Source organism: Myotis myotis, unplaced genomic scaffold (genome assembly GCF_014108235.1).
Source record: "Myotis myotis isolate mMyoMyo1 unplaced genomic scaffold, mMyoMyo1.p scaffold_m19_p_6, whole genome shotgun sequence".
Taxonomy (NCBI): Eukaryota; Metazoa; Chordata; class Mammalia; order Chiroptera; family Vespertilionidae; genus Myotis; species Myotis myotis.
The window spans coordinates 68,415,101-68,435,542 of NW_023416368.1; the positions used below are offsets into that span (position 1 = coordinate 68,415,101).

The window sequence follows — 20,442 nt, forward strand, 5'->3', positions numbered from 1 at the left end:
GTTGGGGCACGTGTGGTAGGCAACCAATCGATGTATCTCTCTATCCATTTTTTTCTCTCCCCTCTCCTCCCTCCCTTCCTCCCACTTTCTCCAAAAACCAATGGAAAGAAATATCCTTAGATGAGGATTAAAAAAAATTTTAAAGAAACATAACCAGATTGTGATAGCATACTTTGATAGCAAATAATACAGTATGAAGAAACCATCCCCCCCCCCCTCCCGCCAACACACACACACACACACACACACACACACACACACACACACACACACACCTTGGCCTCTGCTATCTTGTGACACTCTGAAGAGAAATTTCCCAGCATAAACCTCCTGGGTGATTGTCAGATGTATACCTTGCCTTATCTTCAGCAGATGTGAGAGCTCTTGGAGAAGTCGGCAGAGTATTTGGGCCCCGAGGGAAAGGGAAGTTTGGAGCCCCATTAGTGTGAGCCTTAAAATATCGTTCGTACAAGAAAGCTTAGGTTTTTCTGAAATAAGCACTTACCTTTCATATTGTAACTTGGCAAGTTATGGAATAATACTAATGTTAAATGACTTGTCAAAGGATCTCAGAGCATTATGTCAAGATTCTACGCCCTAGCCTTAATTAGGTCAAGTTAAACTAAAAAGGAAACGCAGTCTGGTTTGCTAACCACAGTGGAAGTATTGCTTTCGGGTGGAATTCCTATCCAGATTGCGTTTTCTGACTTGAGGATAATACACAGGAAACAATTTGGGGCTTTTCTTTCTTTGGGTTTTGATATTTAAGCTGCGAGGAACTTGCAATCCAGAAGCTGGCATTTGTAGTGTTAACAGTTATCACAGCTCGCTAGCCAAACCATCCCTGTTTAACATCTTGCTGCTGTTTATCAAATATGAGTGCACAATATGCTGTGTATGATTTCCAATACACATGTGCTAGTTATTACTACCAATATGAATATCTGCTGAGCCATTAATCAAGGCACCCAGCACACCCTGCCAGTGCACTGAAACTCTATCTGCTGAAAAAGCAGAATTCCCCTCCGCAAATGAATACTTTGAGGAAAGCAGACGGGTTGAGAGCGTCTGAAGCCATGGAGTGACATACAAGTGAACACCATTTATAGACCATGAGGTTCCCGCAAAAACCGGGAAATATAAGCAGACTTCTACATTTTAGTTTCCCATGAAGATGTTCACTTTAATAATAATAATTAGCTCTGATTGGGAGCCACTTTATATTCATTTTCCCTTTTAATGTAATAAGCCCATGACATGGGAAGCGTTATTACATTTTATAGATGAGGAAACTGAAGCTCAGAGAGGCTAAGTAACTCAACTCGCCTAAGTTCCTGGCGGGAATGATGGAGCCAGAGCTCCAACCTAAATGTGTCTGATGCAAGAGGCCATGCATTCTGGAGGCCATTCTTCTTTCAAAACCATTTGGTGCATCCAGAGAGGGAAATGGTTAAGTAATTACTCCCATTTGTTTCAAAGGACAGACAGGAGCTCTTTGGATGTGAATGTGTTTTAAACATTTGTTGAGCATCGACTTTGTCCAAACAGTTTAAATGGGCTCTATCACTGAATTCTCCCAATAAACAAATAATAAAGATTTGAGTACCCCTATTTTCATAGCGAGTAACCTCCTGCTCTCTCCCGTCACCCAGCACCGTCCCTGTGGTGAAAGATGTTTATTTTCTCTTTGACGATGATATATGAAGAGGGCAAAAAGAAACAGCCACTTGGTAGTTGTAGGGAAGAGGACACAGCAATGGAAGTCCAAAAGTGTGCTTCTAATCCTGGACACCATCGCTCATGGTATGTCTCTTCATCTCCTCGAAACCTCTATTTCTTTTTCACATATTTTCTTTAACTGAATTGAGAACGTCTCTGAAATTTCATGAAATAGCATAAGCACTAGAAACAGACTTCTTTCCTAATTCTGACTCGAATGCTAAGCGCCAGAGTTCAAATTACGTGGCCTCTCTGACCCTCAATAACCCGAGCTATAACATGGAGGCAGCAGTGCCGGCATCAAAAGGCTGCTGTAAAGACGAAATGAGAGGGAGCCTGTGGTGTGGGTAGCAGAGCCCCTGACGTGTATTGTTAGTAGTGTCCTTTAAATGTCAACTGAGTCCCTCTGGTCTACTCTCCACATCTTCCTCTGTATTCGTAAGTTTTGCCTTAATATCTAGGCATGTAAAGGAATGTGTGTACTGATTCCATTCTCAACATTGCTTATTGGTGGGGGGCGGTATTAAGAGCTGGAGCCTCCCTGGTCAGTTTTGCTCAGTGGATAGAGCATCAGCCTGTGGGCTGAGGGGTCCCAGGTTCAATTCTGGTAAAAGGTCACATGCCTGAGTTGCGGGCTTGATCCCCGGTGGGGGTGTGCAAGAGGTAGCCAATAAATGATTCTCTCTCATTATTGATGTTCTGTCTCTCCCTCTTCCTTACTCTCTGAAATCAATTTTTAAAATGTAAAAGAAAAAAAGAGTTGGATCCCTTGACGCTGATTGATGGAATTGAAATCCCTGCTCTGCCATTTCCTGTGTGACCTTAACCCCCCTGGGCCTCAGTTTCCTCTTCTTTAAAATGGGTCCAACAATAGTACTTCTCTCATGGAGTTTTGGGGAGAGCTGAATTAGTTAATATGTGAAAAGCACTTAGAAAATACCTGGCACAGAGTGAGCCCTCATTAAATGTAAGCTGCCATTATTATTATTATTACCACCTGTTATCGCTGCGGCCTCTTGTAAGCTGTTCTGAAATAATTGGCATGGTTAGCTGTGCCGAGTGAGACCATGAAACAGATTTTCTCAGTGCAAATGGGGCTGCTCACAGGGGGCTCGTGAGGGGCTGAGTGCTGACCTTGGCCCCATTAGCACGGTTCTCTAACCAGCCCAGGCACGGGGACGTAATGAGGATTATTGAAGTCACATATGGAAAACTCTTCTACTTCGCTCTTGGGAGAGGAAAAAGGCACTAAATAAATACAAGGAATTATTAAAAACTAGGAGACGACCTCACAGGGATGCTGAGCCTTGTATGCCGCTTGCTATTCTAAGAAACTGGGGCAGGAAGCCAACTCCACCACCAGGTGGCAAAGTGGTCTCCTGGCTGCCGTTCAAAGGCCGGCAGCGTGTAGCCTCACCTCCGCAGGTCCCAGGCCATCCGCCACCTCTTCCTGACTGCAGGCAGCTCCCCTTTCCCACACAGACTTCGGAAGGAGGAGAAGGGCCAGGGCCCCGTGCCAGACGCTGTGCCTGCCCCTCCTCCTCCCGATCACATTGCCCAGGGGCTCCCTTCAGGAGAGCCGGGAGGTGGTCCTGGAAGTTAGAACCCACCCAGCAGAATGCTGACGCTGAAGTCTCTCTGACACCAGACTCTGGGCCCAGCGGCCATCTGCTTCCACAGCAGGACTCCAGTCCTGCCCGGCCCAGCCCAGGGCTTGGCTGCCAAGCTTTGACAAGTGTGTGGAGAGCACAGGGCTGTGCAGTTTTGGAGACAGCAGTCCATCAGTCCCTATTTACAACTTTACCACCCACCCCCCGAAACATTCTTCTCTCCAGAACAATCCTCACACCAAAATGAAATATACTGAAAGTGGTCTCCAGGTGTCCCTTGTGAAAGGGTGTAGATGAGACTTCCAAGAATGAATCAAGGTCTGGCCCACAGCCACCACAGAGCTTCAGGCCTCTGGTTTCCCCTGGATAGCAGTGGCATAAGATGAATGTCCATGGCTCCGAGTAATGAGCATAGAAAGTCTATTGCTCTTTGTCACAAAATAAATAGTATGTTAACTGTGATGTCTTATGTTAGAAAGTCTCAGAAGGCAAAGATGATAGCTATGCAAGTCTCATCATTCGAGAACATAGCACTTTATGGCGTGGGACCTTTATGTATATTTTTCTGGTAACAGTACAAGTAAAAAATACAGATCATTTTTCCACATATAAATGAGAGGATCTCAGGCCTCAAAACTACTAAAAAATTTAAGGTATTTATGTTAATAGCACCTAAGACAATACTTATGCATAGACTATTATGAAGACAGAGTCTGCCCTCTCAGTTTGCATAGCAAAAATAGTTTGGGAAAGAACTAACAAAATTAAAAAGTTCACTCAAAAGAAAACAAACAAACAGTATTACCTCTCTCTTGCTTACCCTCCTTTCTTCAACCAGCTTCAAAAGTGCTGCCCTAATCATCGTAGATGAAAAGAATTAAACATTTTAGTAGCCCTTTAAACCTAGAAGTCCTGCAAAAGGTAAAGAATTAGAATTAAACTATTTTCCCTGACCCTTAACATTTTTTGGGGGGGGCGGGGGCGGGGGGGGGGGGGGCTCCGGTGAGCTTAGCTAAATCCTCCGGGAAGGTTTGGCTGACTATTGACTGCCATGCAAAATAGATTCTCTGGACCATTTGTTACCATAGAATATAGTGTTCTTATTCATGTGTTTTCCCCTCCAGAGTTCAGGATTATTTATTAAAATATTTGCAGGAAAAAAAAAATTTGCTCCTCAGGCTGCTCGGAAGACAGATCATAATAGTAGATCCCAGTCAGAATAAGTCAGTGTGTGAGACAGCCTCTTGGTCAGGGACGGTGGCGCGTGCCTGCAAAAGTAGTTGGGAAAAAAGCCAGGCAGGTTTTCAGAACCCCCGCCATGTAATCACTGTATTCCAGTGCACCCCTCAAGTGTGAGCACTCCCATGTATTTAACACTTATTTTTAAGGACGGAATTTCTTATTTTCCTTATTTATCCAAATTGCATACTTAGAACAAGGCTACATCATTTGTCCTTTTATTCCCCTACCCCCTTCAATGCACCGAGGTCATTCATTCCCTTGTGGTGGTGGTTGACAGCTTCTGAAGGCGACATAAACGCTCTCCTGGTTGTTGGTTTCTCTGCTGCTTATAAGGAACAAAAGTGCTCCAGGGAGCAGCACAGGCAGGTCTTACCCAACAACCCACAAGCTATTTTTCTTCTCCTTTCGCTATTCACTGGCTTTTCAGACAAAGAGAATGCAGGACAGTTTGCAGTGGCTACTAGAGAAATGCTTATACTGTAACTAGAGGCCTTCCTTTTCCCAGCTGCCGCACCGGCTTCCCTCTGGCACCCGGGACCCAGGCTTCCCTGTGGCCGCTGGCAGGCACCCGGGACCCAGGCTTGCCCTGCAGCCCCAGCTTCATCCAGAAGGTCATCCAGAAGGATGTCCAGGCTAATTAGCTTATTATGCTTTTATTATTATAGACTAGAGGCCCAGTGCACAAAAATTTGTGCACTCAGGGGGGGGGGGGTCCCTCAGTCCGGCCTGTGCCCTCTCGCAATCTGGGACCCCTCGGGAGATAATGACCTGCTGGCTTAGGCCTGCTCCCGGGTGGCACAGGGCAGGCCCAATCCCTAGGTGCAGCCCCTGGTCGGGCTCAGAGCAGGGCCGATTGGGGAGTTGGGGCGCCGCCCCCTGTCATGCACAGAGCAGGGCGGATTGGGAGGTTGCGATGCCACCCTCAGTCACGCTCAGGGTAGGGCCAATTGGGGAGTTTGGGCACCACCCCCTGTCACACTCAAGGCTGGGTCGATGGGGAGGTTGCGGCGCCACCCCCTGTCACGCACAGAGCAGGGCCAATCAGGGGGGTTGGGACTCCATACCCTGTCACGCACAGAGCAGGGCCAATCAGGGGGTTGGAGCGCTGCCCCCTGTCACGCACAGAGCAGGGCCCATCAGGGGGTTGGGGAGCTCCCCCATGTCACGCACAGAGCAGGGCGGATCAGGGGGTTGGGGCGCCACCCTCTATCACCCACAGAGCAGGGCCCATTAGGGGGGTTGGGGCTCTGTACCCTGTCACACACAGAGCAGGGCCCATCAGGGGGTTGGGGAGCTCCCCCCTGTCACGCACAGAGCAGGGCGGATCAGGGGGTTGGGGCGCCGCCCTCTATCACCCACAGAGCAGGGCCGATCAGGGGGTTGGGGCACCGCCACTGTCACACTCAGGGCAGGGCTGGTGGAGAGGTTATGGCTCTACCCCATCACACACAGAGCAGGGCCCATGGAGGGGGGGTTGGGGCGCCGCCCTCTATCACCCACAGAGCAGGGTGGATAGGGAGGTTGTGGCCCCGCCCCATCACACACAGAGCCGCAGGGTGATCAGGGGGTTTGGGCGCTGCCCCCTGTCACACTGATCCCGGTCCCGGGAGGCCTCTCAGCTCCACTGATCCTGGTGCTGGGAGGCCTTGCGGCTCTGCTGATCCCAGTGCTGGGAGGCATATTACCCTTTTACTATATAGGATAGAGGCCTGGTGCAGGGGTGGGGGCCAGCTGTTTTGCCCTGAAGGGTGTCCTGGATCAGGGTGGGGGTCCCCACTGGGGTGCCTGGCCAGCCTGGGTGAGGGGATGATGGCTGTTTGCAGCTGGTCACATACCCTTCAGGGTGGGGGTCCCCACTGGGGTGCCTGGCCAGTCTGGGTGAGGGGCTGAGGGCTCTTTTCAGGCTGGCAGGTGACTGAAGCTCCCAACTGCTCCTTTTTTTTTTTCTTTTTTATTCTGGGCCAGCTTTAGCTCTGACTCCAGCTCTGAGGCCTCTGCTGCTGAAAGCAGGTATCTGGTTTGTTTGGGTTCTATAATCGAAATACTGTATCAACTCCAGCTCTGAGATCCCGGTGGGCTGAAAGCAGGTTTCTGGGGTTTTGTTTAGCTTCTATATTTGTAACAATGTTTCAAACTGCAAGCTCAGAGGCTGGCAAGGCAGGCAGGGAACGTTGGTTTCCTCCGTCACTGAAGCAAGCAAGCCTCATGTTAGCTTCAAGCTGCCTGGCTGCTGGCCGCCATCTTGGCTGGCAGTTAATTTGCATATCTCGCTGATTAGCCAATGGGAAAGGTAGCGGATGTACACTAATTACCATGTTTCTCTTTTATTAGATAGGATAGTAGCCTCACTTTTGAAATCTGTCTGTATGCATTAGCAACAGCTGTTTTGTAGCTTGAGAGAGAAGACTCAGACATCTATGACATCATGGATGGGAGAAAATGGGCCATTTCACTGTAGAGATAGATCTGAATTCTGTATTAAGTCATAAGTGAACATGTTTTTGGTCCTTATGGGTATGTATTAACATGAAAGAATGAGCTCAGGAAAGAAGGTGTGAATTCTATTTGCCTAGAAGGCGAGACATTTGCTAGTTAGTCCTAGTAACTCCAGGGAGAGGAGCCTCTTTGGAGGTGGGTGATATGAAGCTCATTGTTAGGGTATCTCCAGGCATGAATACTTCTGCATCAAGCATCTGCTTTCAGGCCCTTTTTAATTGTTTGATATCTTTATTCTTACACAATCTTGGCACACACACACACTCACACACACACTATATTCTCATAGCATGAAATGACCTCACTCTTCCACAACCACCGTATCTAATGGAACACTGATCACTCATACTGTGTTTTGTTTTCTTTGTGGCATTGCCCTATCTGAAATGATTTCTTTTATGTGGTAGGTTAAGTACTTATTGTCTCTCTCCCCAGTCTCACCCCCACTGGAGTGAATGCCACATGTGAGTCGTCTTCTCCTACATGACTGGGTCTTCATTTGGCTTCTTAGTTAGCTTCTCTCTTCCCCCAGCAAGAGTTTCAAGATCCGACCCAAAGGGTGCTTGGAGGCTAGAGCTCAGAGTCCTTTGAACTCGGCAAGAATCACTCTCATGGTTAGAAGCCATTCTGTTCTTGGGGCATGGACTCCCCAGAGCCAGGAACTGTCCTATAAGCTGTTGCTCAGTCGCTAAGGAAACACAACAGAATACAACCCTAGCATGTCAGGTTCTACAGATCCTCATCGATGATACACTGTGGTATTTTCCAGCCATTACCTGAAGCAAGATGAGATAATCCGTGGCTGGTGTGAATTTTTTTAAAGCATATTTGCATCAACACATCTAGTTTTAGGACTGAATACCTCAGTGTATAAGACACCACGCTAACATTTGTTTTATTTATTTGAGTCCACTTCATTCTCATTGTAACCATGATTTGGGAAAGTCTGCAGTGGTCCTCCTAGCAGTAGGAAGCTTCATAGACACATAAAATAAAGGCAGAGATTACAAATCCATTCATTTATAACCAGGTCTAGTGGATTGGCTCTCAAAGAGGAGACAAAGTAGAAGATGGATTTTTAGTAACATACATCCAAAGTCAGAGACTTTTCCAAATTGCTTTGTGTGCCCCTACAGTGGACCCTTCCCTTGGCTTTTGTAAGAAATTATAACAACCAGCTAGCCTTTTTGCGTAAAGTACATCAAGCCCCAAACCAAAGGTGAGACATGCATCACCTTGTTTAATCCTCCTAATAACCTCATGAGGGGAGCACAAATAAAATATGGTTGAAAGACCCCAGTAGTTAATGAATAATGAAATAATAATGCAAGTCTCTTTAAATAGGACATGTTTGCTCCAAAAGCTCTGTTTCCTTTCAACTTTTAAAATGCTGCGATAGAATGGGTGTGCTAATATTGTCATGTTTTCCTCTAGGCTTCCTCTTCGTACGTTTTAATAAATTTAACATGTATGAAGTAACACTTGCTTGTAAATATATATACAGAGAGCTCCAAACTGAAAAGGGGAAAGTTCTCTCTCTTCCCTCAGTGTCAAGCCCTCCTCTCCCCATAACTTAAAAGTGACACGTTTCTCGTATACCCTCCAGAAGTCTGCTGTTCCATTCTATACTGTTGTGGTTTGGCTGGATTATATCTTTTTGACAGCTTTATATAACACTATTTTTTAAAGCTGCATGCATAGCATTTCCATAATTGTTGGATATCGTAATTAATTTGCCATTTTCTCTTTGATGGACCTTTAAGGCAAGATAAGTGTTTTCCTATTTTTTTTTTATAAAAGTGTTAACATGAACATCCTTGTACATATGTGTCATGTGTCTTTGTGCCCTTGTGTGAGCGTATTGAAGTATATCTTCCTAGAAGCGAAACTGCTGGGTCAAAGGCATGTACATTCTAAATGTAAGTGTTGCCAAATTCTCTTCTTGAGAGGTTACACCGATTCATGTCCCCATCTTAGTTGCAACAAATTTCAGAATGTGGGAGTGTTGGCTTATGTTTTACATGTTTTCCTTTTCCTTTTAGATGTTTATATAGCTCCCAGTTGGTAGTCCTGCACTCATCAGCCCCCACTGCCTCAGCTAAGAAGCCTACATACCTTACACATGTCATATGTGTGGGATAATACTGCAAAGTACAACCATGCTTCCTGCATATTTCTCTCTTTCTCCTTCATGGAAAATACGTACATTCTAATGATACTATTTGCTAATAATAAAAATGTGCTTACACAAATGGTCTTTTAAAGATGAAGTAACACAATCCAAACTTTGCACAACCAGATCCTGTCCCCCAAGGGGGTGGAGGGAATGCCTTGTCAAGATCATGATTTAACTTAGCTAATTGCACTTTAAAGATTAATGTGAGAAGGCAAAGGGAACCAGAGTGAAGTCAATTTTTCCTGAAGTTAGGAATAAATCTATAAATTCTGGTTGTATGAATCGCTGAAAAATTATTGTGCAGGGATCAATAAATCACTTCTAAAATAGTGTTAGAAGACTGTTCTGTCTCGTCAGTATACTAGTTACAATTACATTATTGGGCTCCAGAGTGTGGGGCAAACTCACTCTTTCATCTTTTAAACATTGCAGTAAATGACCTGGCAAGAGATTTAACATTTTCTGTGTAATGTCTAAGGTTAACTCTTTAGCCACTGGCCAGAAAATCTCTTTCTCATCTTACCAGCATTTTAGAGCTATTGAGTACTTTAATTTTTAGTCACTTAGAGATCATAAGGATACTTTACAGGAAGAAGAGGTAGGGGAAGAGGGAGAGATTGGTACTCTTCCTCCCAGAGACATGAGGACAAGAAAAATGTGTGAGGTCAAGATTATGATATCTGACTTTATCTATATTGATCAGAAATACCTATTTTTCATCTTATTCAGGAGAGTTACTTTTGAACAAACGTGAATAGCTAAAAATAGTGATTCTGTACAGCTAGCTAAAAGGCTTATTTTCTTTTCATTTTCACCCAATGATCTACTTGTTGATTTGTTTTAGAGAGAGGGGAAAGAAGAGAGAGAGAAACATCGATTGGTTGTGCCATGACTAGGGATTGAATCCACAACCTTTAGGTCCACGGGATGATGCTCCAACCAACTGAACCACCTGGCCGGGTATTTATTTTTTATTTTCTCCCTCAATGATGGGATTAGACAATACCCGATAGGGTAGAAGCAGATGAAACGCTGCACAGAGCCTGGAAGGCTAGAACCTTCTCCAGAGGCTTGGCTCTGAAGGTTGAAATGCTGAGGGAGCAGCTGTGGCTTGTGTAGACTCACACACACAGCGTGACGGTGGCAGGGAGTTCCCTGTGTACAGAAAAGAGCTGCTTTGTCCCAACACCAACAGATACTTTTATGGGTGAGCCAACCCCAAGCAGGAATCATGATTTTCTTTTACTCCTTAGGTGGTATGTGATTCTTCTCCAAGAAAAAAATATTGAAAAATAAGAAAGGATGTAAAAAAAATTATGGAAAGAGTAGGGAATTCAGGAAACTATCAAAATACATGTATAAAATAATTTTCATAAAAATTATTCTTTAGTTAAATGATAGAAAAACATTTCAATCTTTTTAAAGGTCTCAAATGTGCTTTTGAAAAATCAAATTACACTTTATTGGATTTGAATTGTAGCATGGGGTTTCCTAACACAAGCATTTTCAAAATTAGAGAAGTTCTACATTAATGAAATAAGTCGGGCCTCTAGTAAATAATAGTAAATTTAAGAGAGCTTTTCTTTTTTTCTGTTTATTTATCCATTACCATTTATCCCCTCTATGTCCTCTTCCACCTCTACCCACCTCCCCTTCCCCCTGCAATCACCGCACTGTTGTCCATGTCCCTAAGTTCTCTGGGGGGTTTTTTGGTGTTTTTTTTGTTTTGGTTTGGTTTTGCTCAATCCCTTCCCCCCTAACACCCCTCTCTTCAGCACTTTAGAATCTAGAGGAAATACTCTGTCACATATTGACCCAAGTTTTTGTATAAAGCAGGAAATATTTTTTTAAGTATATTTTGTAATGCAAACTGCACACATGCAAACATTGTAGCACTTTTGTGTGCTGAATATGAGCTTCATTTAACAGTTAATGCATCCCCAATAAACTATCCTAATTAAAAAGCCACTGGAAATCTCAAGTTATTTGATTGAATTAGGCTGCTCTAGTGAATGGGTCATACTTAAGAGGATTATGCCATTCTTTAGAATTCAGCACACCAGGGACTTAGGTATTTTGTCCCACTTTCATACATCAGCTGTCATTGTTTGCTAAAAGAAAGATTATAGCACCAGTTATCATAGTCTCTCAATTAACCATCGAGTCCTTGAATTCTCTTTACAAGATCTCTGCCACTGATCCTGCATCTTCAATATATCTATTGACAAGGAACCCACTACTTCATTCCAATCTATTCCATCTTTGGGCATATGGAATAATTTTAGCCATAAGAAGATCCTCCAGAATTGACCTAACATAGTACTCAGACAAATACAGGGTATCCACCCCCCCCCCCATCCGCCCCAAATGTATACACACAATGTCTATAGATTCTATTACATTTTGAAAATGAGAAGTATTTTAATAAACACTGCCTTTGTAATTATTCAAAGAGTGTATACATTTTTGGGACACCCTATATTTTTTTAATTGTTATTTTTTAAAATATATTTTTATTGATTTCAGAGAGCAAGGGAGAGGGAGATAGAAACATCAATGATGACAGAGAATCATTGAATGGCTGTCTCCTGCACGCCCCCTACTGGGGATTGAGCCCGCAACCTGGGCATGTGCCCTTGACCAGAATCGGACCCAGGACCCTTCAGTCCACAGGCTGATGCTCTGCCCACTGAGCCAAACCAGCTGGGGGGAGGGGGGGTACAACCTATATTTTTAAGCCCAGGCTATCACCTGGAAAAACTGTGGACCAATGGAACATTAAATTTGGAGGGAGAGAGTATGATCATGCTTCCCCCCCTCCCCCAAATTGAGAGTTTGATGAGTGTGAGATAGCCTTTGACAGATAACATGGATTTCTCCCCCTTTTTCTATCACTGTGTAATTTATTTCTCTTACGTCCATGAATTTCCAAAAGGAGAAGGTAGTGATGAAAGGCTTTCTCACCATGTACACAGGCTTGAAAGGATAAAGTGAGCTGTTGGCACTCTTCCTTGTCCCAAGCAAGTCTTAGGAACGCCAAAGAGAGGTGTGGCTGAGGCAGAGACCATGTGCTCCAGATGTCCTGACATACACATATTGGGCTCAGAATTAGAATCCCTCTCCACAAGACAAGTTTTGAAAGTTTTGCTGTCCTTTACCTGCACGGCAAACACATGTAGCCATTATCTTCAGTGACATTTTTAAATACAAAAAAACACACCCATATATTTTTATGTAAGCAAAGCAACTATTATAACTTCCTGTACCTAGTAAATTGCATACGATAGAGCCTTTGCCCCTAGTATCTGCACCCACGTAATAGTTTTAGAGGTTTTCTTTTTTTCATTTTGTCTTCTGCAGAGTTTTTATGTGCCTCTGACACCAGTTTTTAAAGCTTGTGCCTTGTGTGATTTTAGATGCATGCAATATATATGGACTGATGGAATGTAGTCAGGTGGAAGGTGCTCTTTTCCTTTGGAAAATATGGATTTTTTTTTCCTTTGGAAAAACATGGATTTTCATGATGAATAAGGAGAGCTTTTTCATCATGAAGAGAAACATATTTTTCAAAGAAAAAAGATTTAAGTCTCTATCTAATCATAACACTAATTTTAGCCCTTAAGAAATAATCTAGTCCCTTGGAATGAAATATGAGCCTGAGGTACTTTGCTCTGAAAAAACCAACTGAAATGAGACGTGCCATTTTATTCGTTACTCAGATTGCCAAATATGACAAGGTATAATTAGTCCTGACTTCCTGCTCTTGCTCATACACCTGAGGCCCCTCCCTGCTCCAGCCGCAGCTCCACACACCCAGGATCTGAGGGAAAGCGGGAGAGGCAACTTTCTTGGGAAATGGCTCACTTTTCTGCAGATTCAAAAGGATGTGCTTGATCTGAATCGTGGGGAGGAAGCGGACAGGTGCGATTTAGAGAACTGCCTGTGTGGCTAGAATCAGAAAGGCAGTTGCAAAGCAGCGCTTGCAGAATGTTTGAGACTCTTTGAGAAAATTGATTCAAGGAGCACGTCAGAGGTTAAATCCAGGTACGTGTATATGTAGGTACGCGGTGTGGTGGTGGTTGTGTGTGTGTGTGTGTGTGTGTGTGTGTGAAGGTGTGAGTAAAAAATATTGCTCAACATTTTTTGTGAAGGCATTCGCTATTTAATGGACAGGATAGTTGGTGCAGGGCGGGCCCCTGAGTGCTACCTGCTAACAATATAATTCCTGCTGCACCTCACTTTTCATTGTCTAATGAAGACAGATCCCCCCCCCTCCCTACACACACAGTGGATACTTTATTTATTATAGCTCCCCTTGAAAAAACTGACCTCTAAAGGTAGACCTCCAGAAGGAATTCAAAATAAAAAGAGGGAAATGCATTCGGGAAAGGGAGCAGCTTTAACATGAGCTAGCCAGGTTTACACTTTAACTGCGTGCACTCACTTTAACTGTCGTTGGCCTTTGTTTTGGGGCTGCTCAGAGATCGGACTGGCCACATTTGATCTAATGACGCACATCGTTAGATAAGACTAGAGCCAGAACACTGCGCGAGGAGGCCACTGAGCCCTCCCAGAATATCCACCAGGTTGGAGAGGCCGATGCTGCCCTCCTTGCCTGCAGCAGCTGAGTGTGGCTGGACTGCCGGGGCCTCCACCAGCGCAGTGCTCGCTGAAGGCTTCTTTGGAGATGAGATGAAAGATAGAGATGCAAAGCCCTTTGACTTCTAAAGTTTCAGCTTTCTCAGAAAGAGAGGTATTCCCCCTCATCCTCTATCCTCACTTCATTGTGTTTCCTCCTCCCTAATCATGATCAGCTGGCAGCACGATGAAGGCCAGACCTGGAGGGGCTGACTAATACACTAGGGCAGTGGTGGGCAAACTCATTAGTCAACAGAGCCAAATATCAACAGTACAACGATTGACATTTCTTTTGAGAGCCAAATTTTTTAAACTTAAACTATATAGGCAGGTACATTGTTATTAACTTGATTAGGGTACTGCTAAGGCAGTGATGGCGAACCTATGACACGCGTGTCAGAGGTGACACGCATGTCAGAGGTGACACGCAAACTCATTTTTTGGTTGATTTTTCTTTGTTAAATGGCATTTAAATATATAAAATAAATATCAAAAATATAAGTCTTTGTTTTACTATGGTTGCAAAGATCAAAAAATTTCTATATGTGACACGGCACCAGAGTTAAGTTAGGGTTTTTCAAAATGCTGACACGCCGAACTCAAAAGGTTCGCCATCACTGTCCTAAGGCTTAGGAAGAGCCACACTCAAGGGGCCAAAGAGCCGCGTGTGGCTCATGAGCCGCGGTTTGCCGACCACGGCACTAGGGAAAACTATAGATGAAATATTTTCCTTAATTTCGGGGGAGGATATTCTTCCACTGCAAAGGAAAAGGTTGTGTTCAGTGTGGTTGCTCATGCAGTGCAAGGAACTAGCCAGCAGGCTTGCTAGGAAGTCCGTATGCGAACTGATGTACGTGGGTTTCTGTAATTCCATAGTCTTGACGATACCAGGAGGACCTGTTGCCCCATGCCCTATTTTGGTTGTGGTCGTTTGGGGTTTCATAATTCCGAGGTAATTATGGTATTTCAATGGGCAGGTTCCAAAAGCATCGGAGACAGACAGCAGTGTCTAATAAAACATCTCCCGTTTTATCCCCTTTGGAATGTAATCCAAGTTACAACAATGGCTAATGATTACCTTCCCTAACTGTAGCACCAGAATAGCTGAATGTGCACCTCTGGCTGTTTCATGTGTGCAGTCTCTCACTCTCGGGCTCTCCGCATAATCCGTTCTTTCCCCCAGCGCTTTGAAGGCTTGGAAACGTTCAAGGCACATTTTCACAATGCAGGTAACTTTGAAGTGTGACTTGTCAGGTCATGCTGGCTTGTTCGTGTGTTTGCATAGAGGATTGGTGAGGATGAATCTATTTTTTTTTAACTAACAGGTGTAACTTGAGAATTTGTGAATGAGTGGCAGGAGGATTGGGAACCCCTCTCTCCCCTCCCATACTGTGAAATTTACTTTTGTCTATGCATGGGAATCAATCGCATTTGCAGAGAGCGAAAATATCCTCTAAAACCAAAATCACAATTTCAAGTTGCCCTTCGCAGTGAGGTAGGACACCTACACATCCTGGTATGCCTGGAACAATCCCCATTTGTTCCCGTAATTATTCATGGCAGCCTATTTCGTTGTCAGAAATGTCCTGACTTGGACATTCAATATATGGGCCATATAATATATGGTCACCCAATGCATTTTCCAAAAGGGGAATTTAAAAAAACAGTCAACTCATGTGCCATGGCAAATGGCAGCTTCTCTCCCCTCCCCCCCACCCTCCTATAGTTAACAGTCAAGGATAGATGGGATGTTAGCAATCAGCATTTCACATTGATTCCTGTCTTTAAAAAACAAATTTTAAACATACTTTGATTTTAAAGAGAAAGAGAGAGGGAGAGAGAGAGAGAAACATCAATGATTGAGAGAGAATCATGATGGGCTGCCTCCTGCACGCCCACAACTTGGGGATGTGCCCTGACTGGAATGGAACCATGACCTCCTGGTTCATTGGTCAATGCTCAACTGCTCAGCCACACTGGCTGGACATAAGCAAATATTATTTAAACAGAGGCCTGGCATATATGTTTCAACTCAGATGCCAACTCTAGCCAACAGACAAGGGCTGCCCAGAGCACCATCTGAGAAGGGCTCTGAAACCAAATCTGGGGCAAGTGGGAATGAGGGCTTTGCACTGGGAGAGGTAGTTGTAAAATGTAGGCCAGGCATTAAATGTTACTATTGTCGAGTTAGATGGGATGTTAGTGATATAATCCAACCCAGTGTTTCCCAAACTGTGTTCCATAGAACACTAGTCCTTCAACATGATTCTCAAAACATCTGTTCCTTGTCAAGTAAGCTAGAGAATGATGCCTGCCATTGTTCTCTCTTAGAAATTCAGTACAGAGTTCTAAAAAGTTCTATGGTAAAGACTGCTGTTTAATTTTGTTTAACCCAGTGAGTGCTCCATAAACCTAATTGGCCACAGAACCCTTTTTCAATGGTATCTGTCAACTGGCTGCAGGACTACTTTCTTGAGACACTAATGAGATGACACCGGTCTAGCTCATTCCTCAAAACACTCAAAGAAGGAAACTCAAGCCTCAAAGAGAACAACGAGATCACATTCAGCTTTAGCTGGTCTATACCAGGCAAAACCAGAACCTGGACTGCTGCCTCCCAGTCCTACATCCTCTCTCCTACATCACCAATGGGGGAAATATTAGGAGCAATCTATGAGTTCAACAGCTCTGGCAACACAAATAGTGTAGACTTCTGTTGCCTGTTTTTCTAGTTGTTTTTTTAGGGATAGTGATTGAATATCTGCATGCTTATAGTGTCCAAAATAAAGCTACCTCTATATAAAACAAGATGAAATTATTTATGAAGCTCAGTTTTAGCTAGGCTGCCCCCCCACTTATCTTCTTTAAAAAAATATGTTTTTATCTATTTCAGAGAGAAGAAGGGAGAGTGGGAGAGAATCATTAATCAGTTGCTTCCTGCACACCCACTACTGGGGTTTGAGTCTGAAACCCTGGCATGTGCCCTGACTGGGAATCAAACTGTGACAGCCTGGTTCATGTATCGATGTTCAACCACTGTACCACACTGGTGGCCACGTGTTCCCATTTCTATTTTATCTTTATTTCTTAGGAGATAAAATGTCTATAGATGAAAGAATTGCTAGACATAGTCTTGTTTGGAATCAAAATCTATTTTATCATTTCCTGGGCTTTGAATTTCAAAAAGTCAATCTATTTATTGGTCTCTTTTGGACCATGAGGTTAAAGTACATCTGTCATCCACACAGATTTCCACACAGACTTAGCTATTGGTCTTTGGGTTAAGCAGTCATGAAATGATAGCCATAGTCAATTCAGACAAGGACTTAGTTTCACTTTGGTCTGCCTATTAATCCACATGACAGAATAAACACGGTGTGCCTTGTGGTTAGTGTGCACATATGTAAAAAATTAAGAAATCTTTGGTGACAAGACAAAAACTGCTCCATGAAAATTAATTGGTGTTTAATTGCGGATGTATGAAACACGATATTTGCAGGCGGCCTGCCTTTGAGTTCGGCATAAACAAAATTCATCTTGGGCTTAAGTTGCCAGTTGTGCTTTGGTGGCTCTCCAGCCCATGGCAGGGCACTGCCATTCCCTTGGGAGAAAGGAACACCTGGAACATATAACCACTGCGGAGCCATTGATGTCTCTGGGTTTTTTTTCTCCCTCCCCTTTATTTTTGTTATAATAACATTAAAGAAACTGGTCCCTTCCGTTATTGTCAAGCATGCGCTTCCATGAAACCATGTGGCTGCTTGCGCTCTGGGAGAAGGGGCGGCTGCAGGCTAAATCTGCCATCCTGCAGTCATTGACGTCCTTTTGAAGATAAACGTTTCTAGGAAGCACACATCAGTGGAATTATGGAGCAAAAATAGACAGGCATCTTTCAACTTCACTTCGTTTCCCCGTGAGCATAAGAGAACTGGCCTATAGCAGAAAACAAAAACTCAACTGTTTTTCGAGCTTTTTATTTTCAAGCACCTCGTTGTTTCTATTGTGACTTCTCAGATTCACCATTTCTTTAGCAGTGCTGGAGACTATCGGCCAAGATTGATTGGCGAAGCTTTATAACGTTTACAAGACGGATTTGTGCATTTTAAAAGCCACATGTTTAAAATGCAGGGCACAGAGAATTTCCACGATACATAGTTGTGGGTCAGAAAAAATAAAGCTACCAAAAGAAACTGTCAGTCATGAAATCTGTATTTCCTTTTAAGTGGTAGAATCAGAATAGATAGTATTAGTCAACGTGTAAGCCAAGCAATGCCATATGTGACTTTTTAAAACATAAGCTATTAGTTTTGTATACTGGGCAGTATATAGTATATGTTGCCAGTGAATTAGTTAGTTCCTGTCATTGAAGCAGTTGCGGTTATTCTCATAAAAATCAGCACCATTGCCCTATCTCAGCGAACCCGAGTGTCCTGAGCTCCCCCAGATGTACTTCCCGACTCCAGGACACAGTGCTGAGCTCCTGCTGCTAGTTGCCACAGTCATAGGAGAAGAAAAAGAGGAAGGCCACGTCAGGGAGGACAGTTCTCTTACTGCTCAAGAAGGACAGGATCGGTAATTTTCAAAGACAGCCACTTGCTCAGAGGCAGCTGGGGCCCCCTGATTTTAGTTATCCTTCGACCTCTTCTGATCCATAACAGTCGATACAGCCACCCTAACAGTTGATACAGCCACTCACCCCCAACAGTCGGCCTCAGACCAAGTCAGAGGTAACCTTTAACATCAGCTTGAAATGTAGAATGTGAACAATGAAAGACAGGGTGGGGCAGAAGTAGGTTTACAGTGGTGAGTGCGCAAAACACAGAGTTTATTCTTGTATTATTATTTATTAAGTTCTCTATTCTTTCTGCCGGGGTCCAACCCCAGCAGGTCCAGGGGTCCCCAAAGGTGTGGACGGAGTCGGCGAAGAAGGAATGACATGGAGACAGTGTTCAGTTGATCAGCAGCCTAGCCAGGATCTCTAGCCAGGATCTCCAGCCAGGTTCTGTGTCCATGTTCTCTTGCTAGGTTCTCCAGCCAGGTTCTCCAGCCAAGTTCTGGTCTGGATCTCCAGAGAGGTTCTGCTCTGGATCTCCAGCGAAGTTCTGGTTAGTATCTCCAGCCAGGTTCTGTGTCCATATTCTCTTGCTAGGTTCTCCAGGTTCTCCAGCCAGGTTCTGTAGCCATGTTCCCTCGCTAGGTTCTCCAGCCAGGTTCTGTCCAGGTTCTCCAGCCAGGTTCAGTCACCAGGTTCTAGTCAGGTTCTCTTGCCAATTTCTGTAGTCAGGTTCAGTCCAGGATCTTTTGCCATGCTCTCTCCAGCGAAGTTCTGTCTGTAGGTTCTGTGTAGGTTCTGTCTTCTTAGTTCTATGTTCTAAGCTCTGTATTCTAAGTTCTGTCTTTTGCTGTCTTGTTGTATCTGTATTTATACCAGTTGATTCAATCCTATCAATCTCTATTACAAAGGTTAGGGCGTTTCTTATCTTCATTCCAGGGAGTAAAGATTATGTAGCTTAAGCACGATTGTTCGTAGTTAAAGTGATTAATTACCCGCCTGGCACTTAGTTAAGGGGTTTTATTCCCTCCCTAACTTCAGGGGAAAATCCCTACCTGGGGAAACAACCTTTCTCAGAGACCTTGGTTAAAACACATAGTGCCAAGAAGGTGAGCAAACATATTAAGAACAGTATGCCATATATGCCAGGTCCCTTGAAACAGCAAGCATGGACCGGCTCCCGGCATCTTTCCATACAAATAACTGTAAGCCTACTTTTGCCCCACTCTGTAGTGAACTTTTCTCTGTAAAACATTGACTTTCAATCCTACCAAATCCTGCTGGTGCCATAATGTGATCCTTCAATTTTCGGCAGCATCTCATTTTTAGGCTTAAAGGTTTAAAATATCCTGGGGGGGGAGGGGGGAAGGGGAGGCATTATGAATTAAGTATATATTTTAAACCAGTGGTCAGCAGATCGCGGCTCACGAGCCACATGCGGCTCTTTGGCCCCTTGAGTGTGGCTCTTCCACAAAATACCACGTGCGGGCGTGCACATACAGTGCGATTGAAACTTCGTGGCCCATGCGCAGAAGTCAGTATTTTGTGGAAGAGCCACACTCAAGGGGCCAAAGAGCCGCATGTGGCTCGCGAGCCACAGTTTGCCGACCACTGTTTTAAACAATCTTGATTTCAATATCCCATCACAGAAATAGAAAGAAATGTGCCATCTTACAGAGCTTTAAATACTATAATTCTTTTTCTCTCTGTGTTAGAATCTTTTATGAATTGAAAGCAAAAATTCAAGACTCGTGATGTCCATTACATTATTCCCTCTCTATTAAATTGATCTTAACCTAAGTATTTTATCCAAAGCAAACTCAATCTATAAGTATAAAGCAATAACCAACTTTTAAAGAGTTTTTTAAAACAGTACATGCTTCCATGTGGTGGAGGAACCCAAGTTCAGTAGATGAAGTGTATTGAGCATCTCCTTGTGTCTGTAATTGAGTTTTCATCTCTCTTTGCCCCACCAGTAGTCTCATGAAGGAAGAAACCCAACCTAGCTG

The 20,442-nt window shown here is 44.0% G+C and overlaps 1 protein-coding gene across 10 annotated transcripts in view; it reads left to right on the top strand.

Moving 5' to 3' along the window:
• PALLD (palladin, cytoskeletal associated protein) overlaps positions 1-20,442 on the top strand; it is a 407,453-nt gene that overhangs the window by 147,463 nt on the left and 239,548 nt on the right. Inside the window, exon 1 of one of the 10 annotated variants that reach the window (XM_036315095.1) lies at positions 13,027-13,287. The exons of the other annotated variants lie outside the window; for them this stretch is intronic. The gene's annotated coding sequence lies outside the window, so the exon portion shown is untranslated. Of the gene's footprint in view, positions 1-13,026; positions 13,288-20,442 lie in introns of those variants that run through there. 10 annotated transcript variants of the gene reach the window in all.